The sequence below is a fragment of the Notolabrus celidotus genome, chromosome 8, assembly GCF_009762535.1.
Source record: "Notolabrus celidotus isolate fNotCel1 chromosome 8, fNotCel1.pri, whole genome shotgun sequence".
Classification (NCBI taxonomy): domain Eukaryota; kingdom Metazoa; phylum Chordata; class Actinopteri; order Labriformes; family Labridae; genus Notolabrus; species Notolabrus celidotus.
The window spans coordinates 34,282,084-34,304,818 of record NC_048279.1 but is presented as its reverse complement, the minus strand read 5'-3'; the positions used below and the strand labels follow the sequence as shown (position 1 = coordinate 34,304,818).

Below are 22,735 nucleotides of genomic sequence, written 5' to 3'. Positions count from 1 at the left end.
AGGGCTTTTCAGGCAGACCAAAATCTGATTTCAAAGTGTTTTTTTGAGCATAAACTTTAAAGACATGTTTTGGGGACCTCTTAGACCAATATATGTTGATGAAAAAAGCGTGATATGTCACCTTTAAACATGTCTTAACGAGAATGGTAAAACCCAGATTTTAGAGTTTTTAATCCATCGTGCAACTTCCACAGCTTTACTCTTCCCTGTGTGTAATTTTGGTAACAGAGAATTTAAAATCCTTCTTCTGACCTACAAAGCTCTTAATATAATGATCTTATGGAGAGTGTTGTTCAAGTCCAGCTTCATAAATCAGACATGCTTCTGGTGTGTGTAGAGTTACTTTTGTTTAGTTTTGTATTTTCCTAGTTTTGTGTTTCCAAGTCATTTCCTGATTTATTTTGTAGATCATGCTTGTGTTTGTGTGTGTTTTTTGTTCTTCGTTTCTAAGATGTTCTTGTTTTCTTTTGTTGCGTATTTCAGTTTATGCTTCCTGTGTATTTTACCCTTTATGTTCTTGTTCTCCTTTTGTGTGTTTTATTTTGGACTTCTTCCTCCCTGTGTCTGGTTTAGCTTCACTTCCTGCCCTCGTGTTCTCCCTCCTGTTTGATTACCCTCATTAGTTTCACCTGAGTCTTGTGTCACCTGTGTTGATTACCCTGTGTGTATTCAGCTTCTGTTTCTCCTCTCTTTGTCACTTCACTGAGTCTTACTTGTGTCTCTCCTGCTTGTGCTCCCCGTAGTTTTTCTTGTGCTGGATTTATTTCATGAACATTTCGAGTAAGCCTCCTTGTTGTTGTTTATTTTGGTTCTTTGTTTATTAAATCTGAGAGCAGTCTGCATCTTTGGTCCTCCATCTTTGTTTTTGCTCTCTAACTGTGACAGAGGGGACCTGATTCCTGGCGCTGTGTGTCTTTTTTATGTTCCATGTGTTTGTTTTCATGATGCGTGTCGCAGCAGTCCAAAACTGAGAGAGTGTAGACATCAGCGGCACATAACTTTTGAAACTGTGATATTAGAAGGCTCACATTCAGCATTAGTCATCACAGTTTAATCAATGCACTACAGGGGGGATGCTGATCCCCTGCAGAGCATGTGTCAGGTTCTGCGGGCCACCAGATACAGGAAGCACAGAGGGGTCCCCCCAGGTATAAATTGGTATGTGTGGGAAACACAGGGTCTGTAAAGTCGAGTGTAAACATCTTTGTGTTCTTTTGGTTTCTATCAGCTTTGATGTGTAGGATGAAGAATGGGGAGGCCTGGATGACAAAAATAACTGGAGCCAGAGAGTGCTGCTCTGATGAATCATCTGCAGAGTCTGACTCACATTCTGACGGACAGCGGGCTATTATTACCGTGTTTTGTCCAAAACACTGCGTGACGGGTGAGTGCTTTCATTTGCTCACTCTTCTAGTGTCCTCTCTGACTTTTCCTGTCAACATGTTGGCTGTTTAGGCTTGTTTTTTTTTTTTTTTTGCAACAACCAGGCAGTTAAAGTTGCTGCTGTGTGACCAAGCTGCAACCTCTGGGTCTTCAAAAATGAAGTGCAAGTGCTGAAAACTGCAGTTCCTCAAGTGTCCACTAGAGGCTGGTCCCAAAAGCCATGAAGGCAACATACACACCCATTCTAAAAAGCTGATCTTTACAGCAGAAAGAAACATGTTAACAGACGGGTAGAAAAAGAGTGATAAGAGATCAGGGGTACTCAAATACAAATCTTAAAGGGTTACAAATATTTTTTTCAATGAGTCAAAGGTCCATTTATACTCTAAGTGAGCACTCTGTTGCTTTTTGTTGTTGTGTCATAGATGTGACAAGAATCCTGCTTGCAGCTTGACATGACGATTTCAGTGCATTTATTTTTGTTGTTCTTACCTCTTAATTCCCGGTATACACATGCTGACCCAACCACTTTAGACCCAGGGTTTAAATTTAGTTCAGGGGTAGATAATCTCCCCCCTAAAAATCCCCTGCTAGGGGGGTAGTACTTTTCAAAGGTCCCGGGGCTTTCAGGGGGCGGGGCCTGCAATGCTAAACGTGTCTGATTGGTAGATTAACCACAGTTTTTATTCCGCCCCCCATCCACAATAACATCACACACATCTGTGATTCTCTTGATTTCTATTTCTTTCATTAGTTTTTATCTGTTCTATCTTTTTTGTATGTGTGTGTACTTTTCAAAAGAAGAAGCTGTGATTCTCTTGATTTAGCAGCTTGTAACAGTAGTCTTCTCTCAGCCCACCGTGAATGCGTCTCTCCTCCCGGTGTTCCGGTTTTAAAAGTGACACTGTAAACTGGAGACCTTCAGCTGAACGTGTCAGTGTTTGTGGAGTTTACACAGCTGTTGAAACACAGAGGGAGTTCCTGGGAATGCAAACTAGTTTAGTTTTTATTAAGATTTCAAAATATCCTCATCAGATATTTAATGATCGTCTAAAGACGTTTATGAGGGATGAATCCGGCTGAGAGTCTCCAGTTAACAGGGTCGCTGTTTCAACCAAAACACCGTCCGATCTCTGCCACGGCTTTTTGAGTTCAAAAGGATTTTAAAGCCGTGTTGAAACGTCTTTGTTACTCGCGCTTATCTCCTCTCACGTGTTGATTCATTCATTGCTTTTTCCATGTTTTTAACTGCAGGAGAAAATTTTCAAATTTTTTCATGTTTTTCTGCTTTTGGAGCACAATTTTAAATTTGAGGAAAATGTATTATTTCGACAGGAACCGGGTCAACTTTTTTGTCAAATTGTTTTTTTCAAAAAAATGTTTTCAAATTTTTTTTTTTTCAATTTTTTTGTTTTCAATTTTTTTTTTTTCAAATTTTTTTTCAATACATTTTTTTCATTTTTTTCCGAAAAAACAAATCACACTCATTGTTTTTCCATCTGTGATTCTCTTGATTTCTCTTTCTTTCATTACTTTTTATTTGTTCTATCTTTTTTGTATGTGTGTGTACTTTTCAAAAGAAGAAGCTGTGATTCTCTTGATTTAGCAGCTTGTAACAGTAGTCTTCTCTCAGCCCACCGTGAATGCGTCTCTCCTCCCGGTGTTCCGGTTTTAAAAGTGACCCTGTAAACTGGAGACCTTCAGCTGAACGTGTCAGTGTTTGTGGAGTTTACACAGCTGTTGAAACACAGAGGGAGTTCCTGGGAATGCAAACTAGTTTAGTTTTATTAAGATTTCAAAATATCCTCATCAGATATTTAATGATCGTCTAAAGACGTTTATGAGTGATGCATCCGGCTGAGAGTCTCCAGTTAACAGGGTCGCTGTTTAAACCAAAACACCGTCCGATCTCTGCCACGGCTTTTTGAGTTCAAAAGGATTTTAAAGCCGTGTTGAAACGTCTTTGCTACTCGCGCTTATCTCCTCTCACGTGTTGATTCAGTGAATCCATCTGTGATGAAATATAGCACCATCTAAAACAGTGCCAGCTGAGTCTCTTCATGCTAACAGGCTAACTGTTGTGTTGCTCATAATGATACCTGCCTGTCCGTCTGCTTCTATGGTGTCATCTGTGATGAATGGTATTCGTCTTTGTTGTACTGCCCTCTACTGGTCTGGTGGTGTAGTGCATTTACTTTTTTTCCCCTCCATACGTCACTGGCCTGATTTGCACAATCAAAACACAGACAACAATGTGGGCACAGGAACCTTTTAGTTCAGGGCAAGGTTATTATAGTTTTGCATTTTTTATTAGTTTCTATTTTTATTTCGTTTTGACTTTTTGTTTTCAATTTCAGTTTAGTTTTAATTAGTTTTTGAAGCGGGTTTGCTAGTTTAGTTTAGTTTCTATTTTTTGAAAATGCTTAGTTTTAGTTTAGTTTTTATTAGTTTCAGTATTAGTTTTAGTCTTTTTTGCCTGTGTGCCTGGCCAGGGGTTAGCTTCTGTTTCAGGGTAAGGGGGCTGGGCACTCTCTCTTGCCTTGACAAGGTATGCTAGGTTAGCCGTCTTGTGTGAGCTTTTAAAATGGACTTTAAGATTAGTGGGATTTTCCCCCTTGAGAAACATATTTTCAACATATTTTATCACCTTCCATTGCAAGGCACTTACTCCTATCAGAGACAGTCATATTCAAAGTAATCCCAAATGGGGCTCTGCCGCTTTCTCCTGACTTTCGCTGCCATTAACGCTCTGCAGGCAAAGTGTGGATGAGCCAAATGAAGTGAAACTGGCAGAAAACAAACAAAAAATTAATATCTTAAAAAATAGGGAATACTGGTAGATACTCTGAAGGATAGTACTCTCCCTGGGGTGTCGGTCAGAACACACTGGACAAGAGACAGGATGGAGCTTTAACCGTTTAGTGAATATTCTCCTTGTACAGCACAACAGTACAGCAGACCCAATGAGGCCACAGAGGCCAACACATCAAATAAATACACAAACATAAGGGTGATGGTCACAATATGGACACTTAGGCTAGCATTACTGACCCTCTATAGTGTTAAATAATATGGTGACTCACTGATACATCCTTAACAATAAAATAAGCAATAAACAATAATCATTGATACAGAGATAATGATTCAGATGCTACCACTACAAGTATACTAATAATCATATCACTCTAATACCACTGCCACCAATTAACCATTAACACTTCTAATGATAAATGAACAGAACAGGATCATATGGGTGATTAATAATATGAGATGACGCATGCCCTCATGGCGTCTATTTGCTCTCTCGGGAGTTTTAACACACGTGAATGCCTATGGACAGGAAAAGTCAGTTCTCCGTCTCATTATACTTACTTGTTGGGCATTCACACAGGAACGGTTATAAACAGGGCAGGTAGTCGGAGCGAGAGAGTTCGTCTCTAATCCTCCCGCAATTCTAGCTCGCAGTGAGTGCGCGCGCCCGTCAGCTGCAGGCTCCGTTTGGCGCGCTCCCGTGCAGATGCAGAGAGCAGAGACGTCCACCCGATCGTTCTTGATTTTTTTTACATATCCACTCGAAATACTGAGTTTAAGACGAAAACTAAAGACATTTTCTCTATCATTTTAGTTTATTTTAGTTAGTTTTGTAAACTCACAATACAGTTTCAGTTAGTTTTCGTTTTTTTGTGAAGCCTCGTTTTTATTTTTATTTCAGTTAACGAAAATGTTTTTTCACCTCTCGTTTTCGTTATTTCGTTAGTTTTCGTTAACTATAATAACCTTGGTTCAGGGTAAAGTAGTTCTGGGGGCTAGAAGACCCTGGAACTCTTGGTCGAAATGCACCCTAAGTCACAGATTAATATCACCGTGAGCTGTTTAGAGGCTAATGACAGGTGGGACAAAGGAGCTTCAAAGACTCTCTAGACAGCGTGTGGTTTGGACTGTTTAACATCGACTGGGCCTTTTTTAAGCATCCTGAGTTTGGATATCTCGCCTCAATCATTCAAAGTAGGTCCTACAATTTTGCAGCAATTGTGTGTGTCAAGCACAAACCCCCTTAAATATATCCTGTGCCTCGGCCCTGCACCCTGGAAAATCGTTGAAAGGTTTCCAAAGCAAGATGAATCTGAAAATTAGCTCCTAAAAATGAAGAGGCTATACATTTTAATGTGTTACAGGTAGCAGATGCATGATGGGGGGAAAAAAAAGTCCCCTGGCTGGATTTTATAATTTAAAGATATCGAGTGAGGAAGGTCGATATTCAGCTTGAACGCTCCATTTTCAGCAGATGGATGAGTGTTTTAACAACCCGAGCAGAGAGAGGTAATTTGGTGGGTGCTTAAAGGATTATTGAAAGTGATGCTTCTAGGCTGCAGGGTTTTCTACTCAGCACTTCTTTAATGTTTTTGTGACACAGGCTGAACAAAATGCTCCATAAACTTCTCTTACTCTTTCAATAAAACGTTAAAGTTTTCCCTCGCCAGCCTTGCAGAGTCAGCTCGTTGGGTTTTAATGTGAAGTGATGCTGTGTTGTTTAACAGGTGACATGCAGCAGTGCCAACATATCGATGAAGGAGCTTTCCTGTTGGATGTGGCTGACAGTTTTTTGAATTAGGCTCCATCACTGATCTCTGCAAATACTGGAAGTCTGACAGCTCTGTCCTGGGAAAAAAAAAACATGATGTGCTCTGAAGTTTTCTCCCCTCTGTGAGTGTGAAATAGAACATTCAGTTTATGTCTCCCTATGAGGTGCTTCACTCAGCCTTAAGTAGAATATATGGCTTTACCTTTTGTTGTTACCACCTTCTTCTTTTCACTGGACTCTCTCTCTGATCTCATCTTAATCCACCATGAGCAGAGCACCTTGCAGTATTTAGCAAGTTACAGTGGCAAGGACAAACTTCCTTTAACAGGCAGAAACCTCCAGCAGGACCAGACTCATGTTAGACACACATCTGCTGAGACCGAGTTGGAGAGAGGGATAGAGGAGAATAAGAGAGAGAGCGGTGATAGTGATCAGACGGATAATAGTAGTTGTAGCAGCTGGAGTCTGGCACGTCCACAGCAGCAGAGATCCAGAGGACAAACGAGACAAGGGAGCTCAGGGACTCCAGAAAGGTCTATGAAAAGAGAGAAGTGAGGGAGACCAGAAGAAAGAAAAAGAGGAGAAGAAATGGTGAAAGAATGACAGAAGGAGCGGATGGGATGAGAAAAGGAGACATAAAGGATGAAGAACCATGGAAAGAACAAAGAAAGAAAGAAAGAAAGAAAGAAAGAAAGAAAGAAAGAAAAAGCAGAAAGGAATGAAAGGAATGAAAGGAAAAATTATTAAATGAAAGAAAGAAAGAAAGAAAGAAAGAAAGAGGGACAGCAGGAAAGACGGAATGAAAGATGGAAAGAATCTACGTCAGAGATCCAGAGGAACCTACGAGACAAGGGAGCTCAGGGACTCCAGAAAGGTCTATGGTTAGTAACTTTAATGGGACAGGAAGAGTTAGAGTAAGAGACAGGCAGAGAGAGGAGAGAGAGAGAGGGAAAGATAAGATCCCAGTGTGTCAGTCTAAGCCTATAGCAGCATAACTAAGAGCTGGTCCAAGCCTGATCCAGCTCTAACTATAAGCTTTATCAAAAAGGAAAGTTTGAAGCCTACTCTTCAAAGTAGAGAGGGTGTCTGCCTCCTGATTCTGTGACAAGAACTTGAATAAAAAGACCTACAAATGTAATAACAGTTGCTTCTGTAGTTTAGGACTGTTATTCCTCACTGTAGGGATGTTCTGGAGCGACCAATTTACTAGTCGTTTTAAACGAAAATTTAAATTCAGACTAGCCGGCAGTGTAAAGGAAAAAAAAAAAGCCCAAAGTGGCACAATTTATGTAGCACTGCTAAATACAGTTCAGTTCAGTTTAGTTCAGACGACTTTATTAATCCCTGAAGGGCAATTCAGTTTACAGTTTACCCTGCCTTATTGAAACAATCTAAATAATTAGTGAACAAAAACAAACCAATGCAACACATTCACAGAATCAGAATCAGCTTTATTGGCCAGGTATGCTTGAACACAGAAGGAATTTGACTTTGGTAAACTGTGCTCTCTTTGTACAAGGCATAAGAATAAGACATGCAAATTAAAATAAAATAATAACAATAACATCAACTATAAATACAAAAGAACAACAAATAGGCTTGACTAATATGTACAGGCTAAAATAATATGATAAAGTGCAGTGGTGAGTAGCAGAGGTAGTTTTTACATTATAAAAATAGTAGTTAAATAATACAATAAATAGAAATATGGAATTCTGCTTGGAGAATTGTTGCATTGTATATCTACATGTATATGTACAGAGAGTATTGATCCAACAGGTATGACACTGTGATGGTTTAGTGTTCATCAGAGTGACAGCCTGGGGGAAGAAGCTGTTCTTATGACGGGTTGTTTTGGCGCACAGTGATCTGTAGCGCCTGCCGGACGGGAGGAGTTTGAAGAATTTGTGTCCAGGGTGTGAGGGGTCAGCGGTGATGCTACCTGCCCGTTTCCTGGTCCGGTACAAGTCCTGGATGGGGGGGCAGCAACATATACAAAACCACTTTCACATGTCAGTGCCAACAGATCAGCAGGATCAGCAATAAATACATTAAATACAATAAATACAATGTCAAAGATGCATTAAGGAGTAAGACACACAAAGATAGGACAAGATAGGAGTCTGCAGGAAAATTATGTGCACAGGTCTACAGAGTGTTGCTACATTATCAGAGCCAGCAGCACAAACCTTCAGTCCTCGTTGCAGGTTAACGTCCACACACCTGTTCGTTGTGCATTGCTCAGGTTGAGCTAACCAGACACAGGTTCTATACAACTTTATCTCCACTCTCTGAACCAAAATACTACAAAGCTGCGCCACGCCTCGAGACCCCATCCATCATCTGTTCTTGTTTACATTTGGAAAGTGGTTATCATCAACCGGAGCTACAGCTCCATCTAGTGGCAGCTGGCCGCACATAATACAATAATAAAAACATCAATCACTTGTTTAACCGAGCAGTTATTCTGGTGTTGACTAGTGATGGTGACAGCGATTAAATGTCTGGTCGACTAAACGTGCACATCCCTACTTTAATGCACATTTAGCTCCTTTAATAACAAAATCTGACCGAGTTTAACGGCAGAACTGAAGCAAGCAAAGAGGCAAGAAGTCTTATGTTAAGGCGTTGGTGTTGAAGCATTTTATAAGCTGAGTCTCCTTGTTTGTAATAGAAGCAAAGGCTCAGTCAATCACATATATTCTAACACAGGAAAAAGCAAATAAACACTTTTTTTAATACAAAAGAAAAATGATATTTTCCCTCGTCATCAGCGGTAACGTCTCAGCGGACCTGCCCGTTCGCTTCAGATGATTTAAGTGGACTTATTTGCTGCTGCAGCTGCATGTGATTCAGTGTTACAGATTCAGCTCTTTAGAGGAGCAGGGGTCTGAAATGTTGGTGCATTTTGTGTTACTGTAGTGGGCAAAACCTTTTAGTGGTTCATTTTGAATGTTGTCAGGGTTATTTAGACATTACACACTAATGGGCTGAGAGCTGTGAGTTTTCAGCCTCACCAAGGTCTTGTAGGGAAGACGGGAACATTAACGTCTCTTTGTGAGCCATAACGGCATGTTAGCAACTTAATTCTTCTCTTTTTGGTTAATCATTTTTAATATATGCTACATTCTTTGGCTTTGCAGGAGGCAGCAATCCAAATTTGTGGAAAAGTTTGAGACTTGATTGTGATTTACAAAAATGCAAACAGAAAACTCAGAGAAGTCACTGAAAATGATGCTGATTGAGAGGATGTCTTTGCAGGAGAAGCAGGACCTGATCAGCCAGACATCAAGCAATCCAACAACAGAGGGAGACTCGTCCTGTTGAAGGAGCTGGTTGACCTTGAGAAAAATGCACCAGCTGCCACTGGATGTAGACCGCTAGTGTAGCTACTACAACAAATCTAACCTGTTGTGCCTCAAAGCTTTTAAAGGTGACATATTATGCTCTTTTTCATCAACATATATTGGTCTAAGAGGTCCCCAAAACATGTCTTTAAAGTTTATTGCTCATAAAAACACTTTGAAATCAGATTTTGGTCTGCCTGTAAACCCCTCTTCTTCAGCCCTGCTCAGAACAGGCTGTTTTCTGTGTCTGTGCCTTTAAATGAGAATGAGCTCTCTGACCACGCCCCCTCAGGAAGTGGATGTGACCTCGGCTCTCCAGCACGTTGATCTAATGTTTACATGTTGGCTGAATATACACGGCTGCTCACAGACCCGCGTTACTTCAACCCTCTGAATCTGATCCAGAATCTGATCCTGGTGGAGAGGCGCCTGCAGCAGGACCTTTCTGAACCATTGGTCACAGATTTAGTGTTTCTTGTTGTTTTATTTATCAGTATGTCGACGTGTGTCTTGGTACACAGCTACAGCTACGAACATGTAGCTATGTGGCTATGCTAACTAGCGCTAGCACTTTTCCATGAAAAATAAAAATCATCCACTAGATCTTCAAATCTGCAGACGTGGGGAGTCAAACCGACCTTTGTGTTTATTAAGACAGCCTACAGCTAGCATGCCTCCCTCCTAAGCTCCTTGTTAGCACACACGTGTGCAGGGAATGAAAAACGGAGGAGGGGTTGAGTTGTATTTTATACAGTCTATGGGCTGAACAAGCTCCGAGCTCTGACTTCCTGTTACAGACCGGATGGCGTTGTGACGTATGAAAAACACTGAAAACTGAAACGGCTGGTTTCAGCACACATTTACAGAAAGGTGGAGAAATCAGAACAGGGGCAGAATGGATTCTTTTCATTTTCAGGGTTTTTTTAGACAGGGACACATATTTCAGGGAGAGAACCATTAAAAAGTCCATTTTGCATGATATGTCACCTTTAAATTAAAGTTTCCTTGTCTCTTCCGTTATCCTGCAGGTAATATTGTGATATTGATGGTTTGTCAGCCCAATGCACAGGGAGTATTATTGTGCAATTTCCACAAAAACACAAGCAGAAGTAAAACCATAGTGAGTAAATAATGGACGTAGTATCCGTGACATCACCCATCTGTTCCTGAGCGCTGTTTTGAAGGCAATCTTCAGTGGGAGACATATTGGAAATGCTGAACTCAACCAAACTTAGTGTGAGGTAAAGAGGCGGGGTTTGAAGTGTTTCCCCTTTTAAGTGGACAGATTGCTCTTTAACAGAGACGTTTAATGCAGCTTGAACACAAGCATGTTTGCTTGGAGCACTTCTGTTGTGTTTTCATTTGCAAAGCTTTTTATTTTGCATGTAGAAGAAGAATAGAATAATATATAGACAGTAAGAGATTATCCCTACCATACCTTGGGGAACCCATCAGTGTTCAACTATCCATCATTTAGAAGTCAAACAAACTCTCTCAGCTGTTTCTGTTTGAACATTTTAGGATTTGCATCATTTGTTATCTTTTGCAGGCCGTTTCCACCTTTTGGACTTTTGTATACGTTTATGAGTTTGCAGCATAACGACGATCCTTGCACGTCGGTTATCCCTAGCATACTTTAGGAGACCCACTAGTGTTCATTCTATCCATCTTTCATAAGTTAAACAAGCTCTCTCAGCCTTTTTCCCACTTTGATAAACACCTCTGGGTAGCTACCAGCACAAACACGGTCTCAGTCTGTGGGAAACTCTGTTGTTTACTCCATAATTAGCCAGATAATGGATTAGCCACAGATGTTATAACTGGGATAATTTGGTGTTTGCTGGCTCTTTGTTACTCTGACTGCAGCTCCAGCATTAACGCAGATACTGAGGCTGCAAACGGCGGTCCAGAAACCAAAGGTGATGTCATGCTGACGGAGATTGTGTCTGTGCAAACGCAACGGCATTACAGGCGGTCTCAATAAGAGACTTCTGGTGTCGAAGTTGACCCTGATCATGTTTTAATTTGATGATAATTGAGCAATGAAGTGTTTAATAGAGCAGCTTCATTACAGCACACAGTAGGGTGCATTCAGAGCTCCTAAAAGGACACCAGTGGTTCATTGTGGCACACTTTCCCTCATCAGGACTGACGTTCTCCTTTTGAGCATGAGCCTACAGACGTCTCAGTGAACCCCTGCAGCAGAGTGAGCTCTACAGAACAAACGGCACGTCTCCGGCTGCTCATGTTGTGTATGCAGAGGTTGAAGTTGATCTCTCTTCCTGCCTCTTAATGTCGTCCCACAGGCATGAACACAGAACCGAGCCAAGTCACACTGCTCAGCTGACAGTCTCTCTTTGGCTGACGTGTGGTCCCCAGCCTCTGGTGGTGGACTGATAGTGTGTGTGTGTGTTTTTGTGTGTGTGTGTGATCCCCAGTTGATCCACTGATCCATTAAATTTCATTCACTGGATGGCACGGGGTGTTTGGGGTTGTGATGGGGGCTCAGCGGGGTCATTATGCATGTGTGTGAGAGAGTGTGTGATTGTGTCACTTGTGCATGTGTGTGTGTGTGTGTGAGTTTGTCAGAGTGTGTCGCTGCCCTCTGCCTCCTCCACACCATCTGCTCGCTGCAGTTCAGCTCCCTGTTGGCCACTTAAGCCGGTCCAATCGTGGCCCAGAATTAATATTATGCAGAATGGATGCTTCTTCTCGGTGTGCTGTTAATTGGAGGGAGATTCACCTCACTAATGATGACTAACTGGATGAATAATGGGCAAGTTGTGTGTGTGTGTGAAAATGAAGGAAACAGGGGGATGCTCAGCTGAAGTTACAGACCAAACTTCTATTCTACTCACAGAGCATGTAGACGTTATTTAAAGTCATTTAATTCAAGATTAGGATCTTCTATCTTTCTTCTTTGCAGACTGGAGTTGAGAGAGAGAGAGAGAGCATCGATTTGCACTTTCATTTTGTGCAGGAGTTTTATCCGTTGTGTTCCAATCAGCACAGGTGCCATGTCCCAGCAAATGTGATTTGCACAACATAAAGGAAGCTGTGAAAGAGCAGATTCAGGTGCTTCCCTCATGACTCTGCAGATAACTCCCTTTCTTCTCCTCCAAGGCTAGTTTTTTTTTGTACTGACTGAGAGTTCAGGAAAATAGAAGTATCAGCTCAGAGAGGAGACCCCAGACGTTCTCCAGTTACTCTATTTATGATTAAAACAGAAGAACATAAAGCAGAACATATCGTTATTTTAAACCAGGCATAACAAACTTTAAGATGCATATTTTGCAGCTTTTTAGACTACATTTTAAAATCCAAGTTTTATATTTGAGCTTTGACATACTAGAAGGCACTGTGAGGAGTTTTCTTGTTGATTCTGGTGACCCTGTTGGCTGAAGACTGCATTTCCCATGAGCACCATCACCCGCTGTGGTGAAGATGTGTCTCTTGCCAAAGCGTGCATTTGTTGTGGAAGCCATTGACATAAGGCAAGGTCCGGGAGGCAGACACCCTCTCCACTTTTAAGAGTAGGCTTAAAACTTTCCTTTTTGACAAAGCTTATAATTAAAGCTGGCTCAGGCTTGGACCAGCTTTTGTTATGCTGCTATAGGCCTAGACTACCGGGGGAACTGGCGCACTAACACACTGGGATCCTAGCTCACCCCCTTCCCCCCAACCCCTTCATCACTTAATTTAACTCTGTCTGTCCCATTAAAGTTACTAACCATAGACCTTTCTGGAGTCCCTGAGCTCCCTTGTCTCGTAAATTCCTCTGAGCTGCCGTAGACGTGCTGGACTCCAGCGGCAACAGCTTCTACGACTCGTCTCATCAATATCACTTCTCTCTCTTACTCCCCTCTATCTGTCTTTCCAGACCCAACTCGGTCGAGGCATGATGGCTGTCTAACATGAGTCTGGTCCTGCTCAAGGTTTCTGCCTGTTAAAGGAAGTTTGTCCTCGCCACTGTAACTAGCTAAATACTGCGAGGTGCAATGCTCATGGTGGATTAAGGTGGGGTCAGACTGAGTCTTACCCTGTCTTGAAGTTGGGTCTCTGTTCATAATTTGACATAGAGTGGTCTAGACCTCCTATGTTTGTAAAAGCGTCCTGAGATAACGTTTGTTGTGATTTGGCGCTATACAAATAAAGATTGATTGATAATAAAGAGTAGACGCTGCATCAACCGCTACTACCTATTGGCGCTGACAAGCCGTGGGGCAGCCATCTTGGTACGGTCACCCGCTCCACTCTGTAATCTGCTTGGTAGGCGCAATTAAGTGTCAGCGCATTGAATCAATCATAACTCGCTGAATACTAAACTGATTTTCATGCATTTTTGATTTTCTGCAAACGTCATACATGTAGGTATGATACAGGACACATGGTGGGCTTAACAGTAATAGAATATTCTGATATGTGATATATGTGATGTATGATGGGTATTTCGCCGCGCAGTGCTCTGGCATCTTGAAGTCTCTGCTGCTGCAGGTAGGATCATGGGTAGGATGACCGGACCAAGATGGCGGCCGTATTTCTTGCGCCCCAGCAGCCAATGTAGCGTCTACTCTTTATATGTCTATGGTGGAAGCAGTGAATACAGAACTTCTTTTTAAGACTACTTTTCTTTATTCAAGACGACTTTTATATTTAAAGGTGACATATCATGCAAAATTGACTTTTTAATGGTTCTTTACCTGAAATATGTGTCCCTGTCTACAAACCCCCCGAGAATGAAAAAAATCCATTCTGCCCCTGTTCTGATTTCTCCACCTTTCTGTAAATGTGTGTGAAACGAGCCGTTTCAGACTTCCGTGTTTTAATTACGTAACAACAATATCCGGTCTGTCACGGAGTCAGAGCTCGGAGCTTGTTCAGCCCATAGACTGTATAAAATAATACTGAATCCCCCCTCCGTTTTTTATTCCCTGCACACATGTGTGCTAACAAGGAGCTTAGGAGGGAGGCATGCTAGTTGTACGCTGTCTTAATAAACACAGAGGTCAGTTTTACTCCCCACGTCTGCAGATTTGAAGATCTAGTGGATGATTTTTATTTATCATGGATAAGTGCTAGCGCTAGTTAGCATAGCCACATAGCTACATGTTCGTAGCTGTGTACCAAGACACACGTCTACATACTGATAAATAAAACAACAAGAAACACTAAATCTGTGACCAATCCTTCAGAAAGGTCCTGCTACAGGCACCTCTCCGTCAGGATCAGATTCTGGATCAGATTCAGAGGGTTGAAGTAACGCGATCTCTGAGCAGCCGTGTATATTCAGCCAACATGTAAACATTAGATCAACGTGCTGGAGAGCCGAGGCACATCCACTTCCTGAGGGGGCGTGGTCAGAGAGAAAACAGAGTGTTCTGATGAGGAATGAAGAAGAGGACTTTTCAGGCAGACCAAAATCTGATTTCAAAGTGTTTTTTTGAGCAACTTTAAAGACATGTTTTGGGGACCTCTTAGACCAATATATATTGATGAAAAAAGCGTGATATGTCACCTTTAATATAACTTTATTTTAATCGAAATGCAAATTCTATCTATAAGTCATCACATTGGAAATATTAAAGTCCAATAAATCCTGTTTGCACACATTTCTGTATGGCAAGGTTAGTAACGCGTGGCTGTAGATGGCTTGTTAGAATAAACTTCATCAGTCCAAAAAATTTGGAGCATTGGATTTCACTAACTGTTTATTCAATAATACAATAAAAGACAAACAAACAAACCATCTGTCCTTTTCTCACAGTCAAAAACCTTTTGCCTCTGTGTGCAACACCTGTTCCAATTAGAGCTGCCCTTAAATGCACTCTGGGAGCTATTCTTTCAAATTTACAGTTGCCTTATTTACACAGAGACCCAACAGTTATTAATACAAACCTACTAGGAATAAAAAGATGAAAGAACACACTGTGAACATTTATTTTTTCAACCTTTCCTTTATTTTAAGTTCATATGTAATGTCCACAATCACCTGTATTGGCTCCAACAATCCATTACCTGTTGAAATGTGTGAAAGAAACCTGCAGATCAAACATCAAGTCAAACTTTTTCTACTCTAGTTTCAGACAGAACCTTGATTCCACTCTGAGGAGTAGAGTATTCTTTAAATGGACTTGTTCACAGACATAAATGTTCAATATAGAAAGCATTGTGATGATGCAGAAGTATTTAGAGTCCTTCAGAAACACAGAAGCACTTCTTTTCTCATCAAATCCTCCTGTTGTCTGATCAATGCTGCCCCCTGGTGGTCAAATAAAGGAACTGTCATAGGTGAGGAAGTGAGCAGAGTATACAAAGATGATTGAGGTCCAGTTCTACAGCAGAGCGTCTCACAATTTATGATTTAATATAATATAGAATCACATTATTAGCAGTAATTTAAAAATATATTCACTGATAAAATGGACAAATCCTATTTATGAATTAATTTGAACACTTACTAGAGACGTAACTTCTCATGATGATGAACTATCAATCATGCAGACGGTTAGAAACACAGCAAGTCTGTACAAACATGATAAAACTAGGACCTAGGCCCAGATTAGTTTTGTAAGACCACTCTGAGAGCACTGTATTTGAGGTACATGAAAAGGCTAGGGAAGGAAGCATGGTTAAAGAAACCCCCACATACCTGAAGTCCAGCAGCGTACCTTTGAAACGACCTCAGTGAAAGGAGTAGACTGAAGAGGAGGAACTGATGAGGACGGGAGATAACGACAGACCCCAAAACTTCAAATCTATAAACTCTTATCTCCTCCAAACGTTTGCAAAGAGCCTGACTACTTATTGACAAACCTACCAGACTCTGGGGCATCTCAGGATCCTCACTCACCTTGAAATACATCCAGGTGTTGTGTTGAAATATACGGGGCAGTAAGAGAGCTGTAAAGTGATCTAGATCACCTCTGAACAGTTTTTACAGCATGATCAGTGAGACAGTGAGGTGACTGCAGACAACGTCACCTTAACTCACTTTACTTTATAAGAAAACATCTTTTTATTGACAGACGGGCTGTCATACAAACTACAGGCCTTTGACAGAGGTGTGACTTTGTTCAATCTAACAGTGATGCAGCTTTTTCAGGAGGGAAGTATTCACGACGTATCTACAATGTTGGATTTAGATTCTTCTCTGTTGTGGCATGAGTTGGTGATTGTCATGAACCCTGCTCTCCTTTTAAAGAAGAAATAGAAACTTCTCTTTCTGCTTTGTAACATCTATTCTCCTAGAACACGCAACCACCGCCCACATATCTAATGACAACAATACAAATATCTGAACTCAGCTTTCAACAATGATAAAAGAAAAAACTTAACTGCAGATCAGGCCGAAGTGGCTTTAACTGATAGCGCCTAATAGTTTTAAGTGTCTGTTTATAGAGAGGAAAATGCTTCTCCATCTACTCTAACAGTAGAAAAGTGAAGCCAAAAATATGCTGCAGTCTTGAAACCAGAGTCTGCACTTAGGAGATTTGCTGGTGAGGCCTCAGAGTTGAAATTCTGCTCCTGCTGCTAACCAAAACATGCATTTAACCTAGCCATGAAACTTTAACTTAACCATGAAATGAGGTGGCAGTAGCTCAGTCCATCGGGACTTGGGAATTGGAATTGGTTCAAGTCCCAGAGTGGACAAAGTTTTGCAAGTGGTCTGTTGGCTGGAGAGGTGCTGGTTCATCTGTGTGGGCACTGCCGGGATGCCCTTGAGCAAGGCACCGGACCCCCAACTGCTCGGGTGGTGCTGGTTGATGGCAGCCTCCACACTCTGACATCTCTCCTAAGTGCATGTCCATAGCATGTTTGTGCATGTTTAACAAACTGTGTGTTTGAAGCATGATTTTAAAAAAATAAGGAGCACGAGTGGAAAAATGTAATTTCCCCCATGGGGATTAATAAAGTACAACCTTTACCTAAATATTCCTCAGATCTAACAGTCCTCAGCAGAACAGATTCTTGTGCCAATTTGTGGTCATGTTTTCTCTTGGCATTCCTAACCAGTGAAGAACATGCAGGAGCCTGCGTTTGTCAACAGAGCAGCCAACACAGAGATATATCTTTTATTTAAAGCATCAAATAACTCAATAACTCAGTCTGGTTTGGCACTCCTGACACACTCTCCTGGAAGAAACTGCAGCGCATCATCAACAGGGCATCCAGAATTACTGGCTCCCCCTTACCATCCCTTAAATCACTCCACCACAAACGGTCACTACGCAGAGCTCGTAAGATCATCTCTGATCCCACTCACACTGCACACTATGCCTCCAGCTACTGCCCTCTGGGAGGCGCTACAGGACAATTGCCTCCAAAACAACCCGTTTTAAAAACTGTTTTATTCCCCTTGCAATCAACTTGATTAGAGGTGACATATTACGCTTTTTTCATCAATATATATTGGTCTAAGAGGTCCCCAAAACATGTCTTTAAAGTTTATGCTCAAAAAAACACTTTGAAATCAGATTTTGGTCTGCCTGAAAAACCCTCTTCTTCAGTCCTCCTCAGAACACTCTGTTTTCCCTCTGACCACGCCCCCTCAGGAAGAGGATGTGCCTCGGCTGTCCAGCACGTTGATCTAATGTTTACATGTTGGCTGAATATACACGGCTGCTCAGAGACCCACGTTACTTCAACCCTCTGAATCTGATCCAGAATCTGATCCTGACGGAGAGGCGCCTGCAGCAGGACCTTTCTGAACCATTGGTCACAGATTTAGTGTTTCTTGTTGTTTTATTTATCAGTATGTCGACGTGTGTCTTGGTACACAGCTACGAACATGTAGCTATGTGGCTATGCTAACTAGCGCTAGCACTTATCCATGATAAATAAAAATCATCCACTAGATCTTCAAATCTGCAGACGTGGGGAGTAAAACCGACCTTTGTGTTTATTAAGACAGCCTACAACTAGCATGCCTCCCTCCTAAGCTCCTTGTTAGCACACATGTGTACAGGGAATGAAAAACGGAGGAGGGATTGAGTTGTATTTTATACAGTCTATGGGCTGAACAAGCTCCGAGCTCTGACTCCGTGACAGACCGGATATTGTTGTTACGTAACAAAAACACGGAAGTCTGAAACGGCTGGTTTCACACACATTTACAGAAAGGTGGAGAAATCAGAACAGGGGCAGAATGGATTTTTTTCATTCTCGGGGGGTTTGTAGACAGGGACACATATTTCAGGTAGAGAACCATTAAAAAGTCAATTTTGCATGATATGTCACCTTTAACTCTGAACTCTAAACACCAAGGATTAGGCATGGCCCTTGTATTTATTGTTCTTGAAATGTTACGTCTGCATGTACAATTATGTTTCTATGTCTATTGTTAAATGTAATGTTGGAACCTGCAGCTGTACTGAAAACAAATTCCACCAGCTTGGCTTTGTGGTCATTAAAAGAATCAATCAATCAATTCAATCTAAACTTCTCAGAGGAATGAACACTTGGAGATAACTCAGCATGATTAGAACTAACTTTAATGACATGTTTCAAAAAAATATTTGAGTGTCTCATCTGTTAACATGGAGGAGGCAGAGTTTATGACCTTAGCAGCCAGTCATCAGGGTGTGATCTGAGAAACTATCACGTCATCTCTTTATGCGGTCTATGACTCAAAGTGAGAAAGTTTGACTTCCCTTTGACTTCCTTTCACATTACACTCTTCACTTCGTGTTAAGTCCATGTCGGGGTGTGAAAATAACTTGTGCAGGCTTTTATAATCATGAGGGGAGGATACTCTTTAAGATTTAGTACAACTGTTTTTACACTGTGTTGTCAATTTGGCATCAGGATGAAGTCTTAAAGGTGACATATCATGCAAAATGTTCTTTTTAATGGTTCTCTACCTGAAATATGTGTCCCTGTCTACAAACCCCCCGAGAATGAAAAGAATCCATTCTGCCCCTGTTCTGATTTCTCCACCTTTCTGTAAATGTGTGTGAAACCAGCCGTTTCAGACTTCCGTGTTTTTGTTACGTAACAACAATATCCGGTCTGTCACGGAGTCAGAGCTCGGAGCTTGTTCAGCCCATAGACTGTATAAAATACAACTCAACCCCTCCTCTGTTTTTCATTACCTGCACACATGTGTGCTAACAAGGAGCTTAGGAGGGAGGCATGCTAGTTGTAGGCTGTCTTAATAAACACAAAGGTCGGTTTTACTCCCCACGTCTGCAGATTTGAAGATCTAGTGGATGATTTTTATTTGTCATGGATAAGTGCTAGAGCTAATTAGCATAGCTACATAGCTACATGTTCATAGCTGTAGCTGTAGCTGTGTACCAAGACACACGTCGACAAACTGTCAAATAAAGCAACAAGAAACACTAAATCTGTGACCAATCCTTCAGAAAGGTCCTACTGTCTTTCTGGTAGAGGTCGGTTTTACTCCCCACGTCTGCAGATTTGAAGATCTAGTGGATGATTTTTATTTATCATGGATAAGTGCTAGCGCTAGTTAGCATAGCCACATAGCTACATATTCGTAGCTGTGTACCAAGACACCAGTCGACATCCTGACAAATAAAACAACAAGAAACACTAAATCTGTGACCAATCCTTCAGAAAGGTCCTGCTGCAGGCGCCTCTCCGTCAGGATCAGATTCTGGATCAGATCCAGAGGGTTGAAGTAACGTGATCTCTGTGCAGCCGTGTATATTCAGCCAACATGTAAACATTAGATCAACGTGCTGGACAGCCGAGGCACATCCACTTCCTGAGGGGGCGTGGTCAGAGAGAAAACAGAGTGTTCTGAGGAGGAATGAAGAAGAGGGTTTTTCAGGCAGACCAAAATCTGATTTCAAAGTGTTTTTTTGAGCATAAACTTTAAAGACATGTTTTGGGGACCTCTTAGACCAATATATATTGATGAAAAAAGCGTGATATGTCACCTTTGAAGAGAAGCAAAGAGGAGGAGGAAGCGTTTCATTCATGTCTTTGAGTTCATTCTTACTTGATTGAGATGAATTCAGTAACTGGACACACTTTTGCATCTGTTTATTTCCATGTGAAAAGGCCAAATCCCTAAATCTAACCTGAATGCATGTGTTGTTGTGCAAGCATTCAACTTTCAATTTATGTTAAAGGCCTGAAATGTTTCCACCAAACAGGAAAGAGCTGCAGAATGTGTGATGAATGTTCAGATAGTGAAACACGTCATTTCAAACTGCTTACACGTTTTTTTCTGAGTAAACAAACGTCATTACAGAGGTTATTAATCTTCTATTCAATCCACACTGACATAAGTATCTGAATCACAAAAGATTCCGGGGTAAATGACGGGTCTACATTCTTTGTTTGCGGAGTAGAACAAACTGTTTGCAGAGTTTGAGGAGATATTTGAAAAGGCACTCCTCCAGGACAAAGACACGGATGCAATCAGCTTCTTAAACATTTTACTAAATCAAAAGCATCGGGTACATACAGTGAAAAAATACATATATTTGAATGTGCTGAATCGTTAGAAAGGCCTTTGTTTTACATCAGATAATAAAACATGTTCTTCTTCTTAAACCCCCGACAGAGAAAAACTTTAACCCACATCTTCAGAACGTGTTAAACCTGCATGAACTCCAGGACCTGACCTCCACTGTGTTCTGAAAGTTACAGTTACTCCTCTGTTATAAACTCTGTTTTATGGAGTTGTATAAGATTGTCACATATATATATATGAGTGCATTTATTACAGCTCAGATATCGTATTCACAGCAATGAGAAACAAACATCTCACAAAGCTTAGAGAAGCTCTGTTACGTCCCACGGCCAAGACTTCTAATGGCTCTGTCACACTATGACGATTTGGCCAGCGTATAAAAGAATTGGCGAGTACGCTGTCATATGTCGCACAAGTTTAAGGTAAGTTCTGTAAAGCTAGGGTTGGTAGATACAGAAAACTAGCCTTTAAAAAAGGGCCCAAGGAGAAAGGGTAACACAAAAATATAAATGTTTGCTTTTCATCTTTTCAATACAGTCACAAATCACACAGCTGTGGCAACAAATCTCTTTAAAATGTACATTAACAGAGAGAAAGGAAAGGAGACCCGCCTGCCATCCCGCCCAAAACCCACAGACTTGATTGTGATCATTTTAAAAGAGCGTAGACTCAAAATCTTGGATATCAAGACTAGTTTTCCGTGGATTTGAATGTCGCATTTCCTCAGGACTCCGTGTAACCTGACACTCTCCACAGCTCATCATGTTCTTACAATACAGAGCCCTTAAAGTGACATGAGCAGAAAATAATGACTTGATATGTTCCCCTTGCGCACCAGAAACTAACCCGTGCTCATGCAAAAAAAATCTTGAGATCACAAAATATTATTGCATGCTCACCAGAAAATTTCCCGTGTGCACAAGGTACCAAGTGCGCACAGGAGATCAACCAGTGCATCGCTGTCTTCCAGTTTTGATCTAAAAATGATGGTATGGCAATTAGTTGAGCTTTATTTCAATGTTGGGCTTCATTGTAAGGATATTAAGGCTTTGCCTGCACATCGTCTCAGCTTTATTCTCTCAGAATGGCACCTAAAACGCTTACATACACTCTGCCTTGCTGAGGTGTGTTTTACCCAGGGGTGCATCTCGCTTGGCTGGAAGTGAAGCTTCCAGCAAAGCGTCTGCCCCCTAGTGGCTGGCTGCAGTAGAGGTCAAAAACTCTCTGCCTGCAGTCAAACCTCAAAAAATAAATGCATGTGGTACGAATGTTTCTCACATCCGTATGCTGTGGTGATATGTAGTTATTATTTGACTGTTTTGTGTTCAAGGCCTCTTTTTTCTGAAAAGTTTCTTCTTCGTTAGTTATTAGAGGTTAAAAAAACAGGGTTTTACTTCCTGTTTCCTTTGATTCACAGCTGCTGAAGAGGGAACCTCCATAGGATCTTCTGACGCTACGCTGTAGGGCGGAGCTTGTTACCGTGGCTTCGCAGACTCTGGCTGCACAATGGCTACGCCCAGGAGCGGGATTTTTTGGCTTCAGAACCGTTCAACGGGAAGAGGCGGAGCAACGCTGTCCATTTTTATGTACAGTCTATGGTTTTACCCGATGGGATATGCAGTTTATTTCACGTGCGCACCAAGCGGCAACCTCCGGTCTCAAACAATGAAGCCAATGAGGAAGTGTTATAAACTGCAATACATTGAAAATCCACTTGAGGCTGGCTGCAGAAACACCGGAAACCACATAGACATGAATGGGAAGAAGACGATCTTTGCAGCATTAATAAACATGTTTACAGCCTGGTTCAAAAAACGGCTTGGCTCTATATAGCTAATCTCTCTATCGGCACACACTGTACGGGGGGTGATTTTTTTTTTCTAATGTGACGGTTCAAAAGATATTAAGATTACCAGTTTTGCCCAAATAAGGACATGACTGATGTGACTCCCGGGCAGCAACACATAGCTATTGGCT

General features: G+C 41.4%; 1 protein-coding gene across 2 annotated transcripts in view; it reads left to right on the top strand.

Moving 5' to 3' along the window:
• The first annotated feature begins 634 nt into the window (after positions 1–634).
• pde6a (phosphodiesterase 6A, cGMP-specific, rod, alpha) overlaps positions 635–22,735 on the top strand; it is a 93,543-nt gene continuing 71,442 nt past the window's right edge. For both annotated transcript variants that reach the window (XM_034690077.1, XM_034690075.1), the window contains exons 1-2: positions 635–780; positions 1,229–1,384. The gene's annotated coding sequence lies outside the window, so the exon portion shown is untranslated. The remainder of the gene's footprint in view (positions 781–1,228; positions 1,385–22,735) is intronic.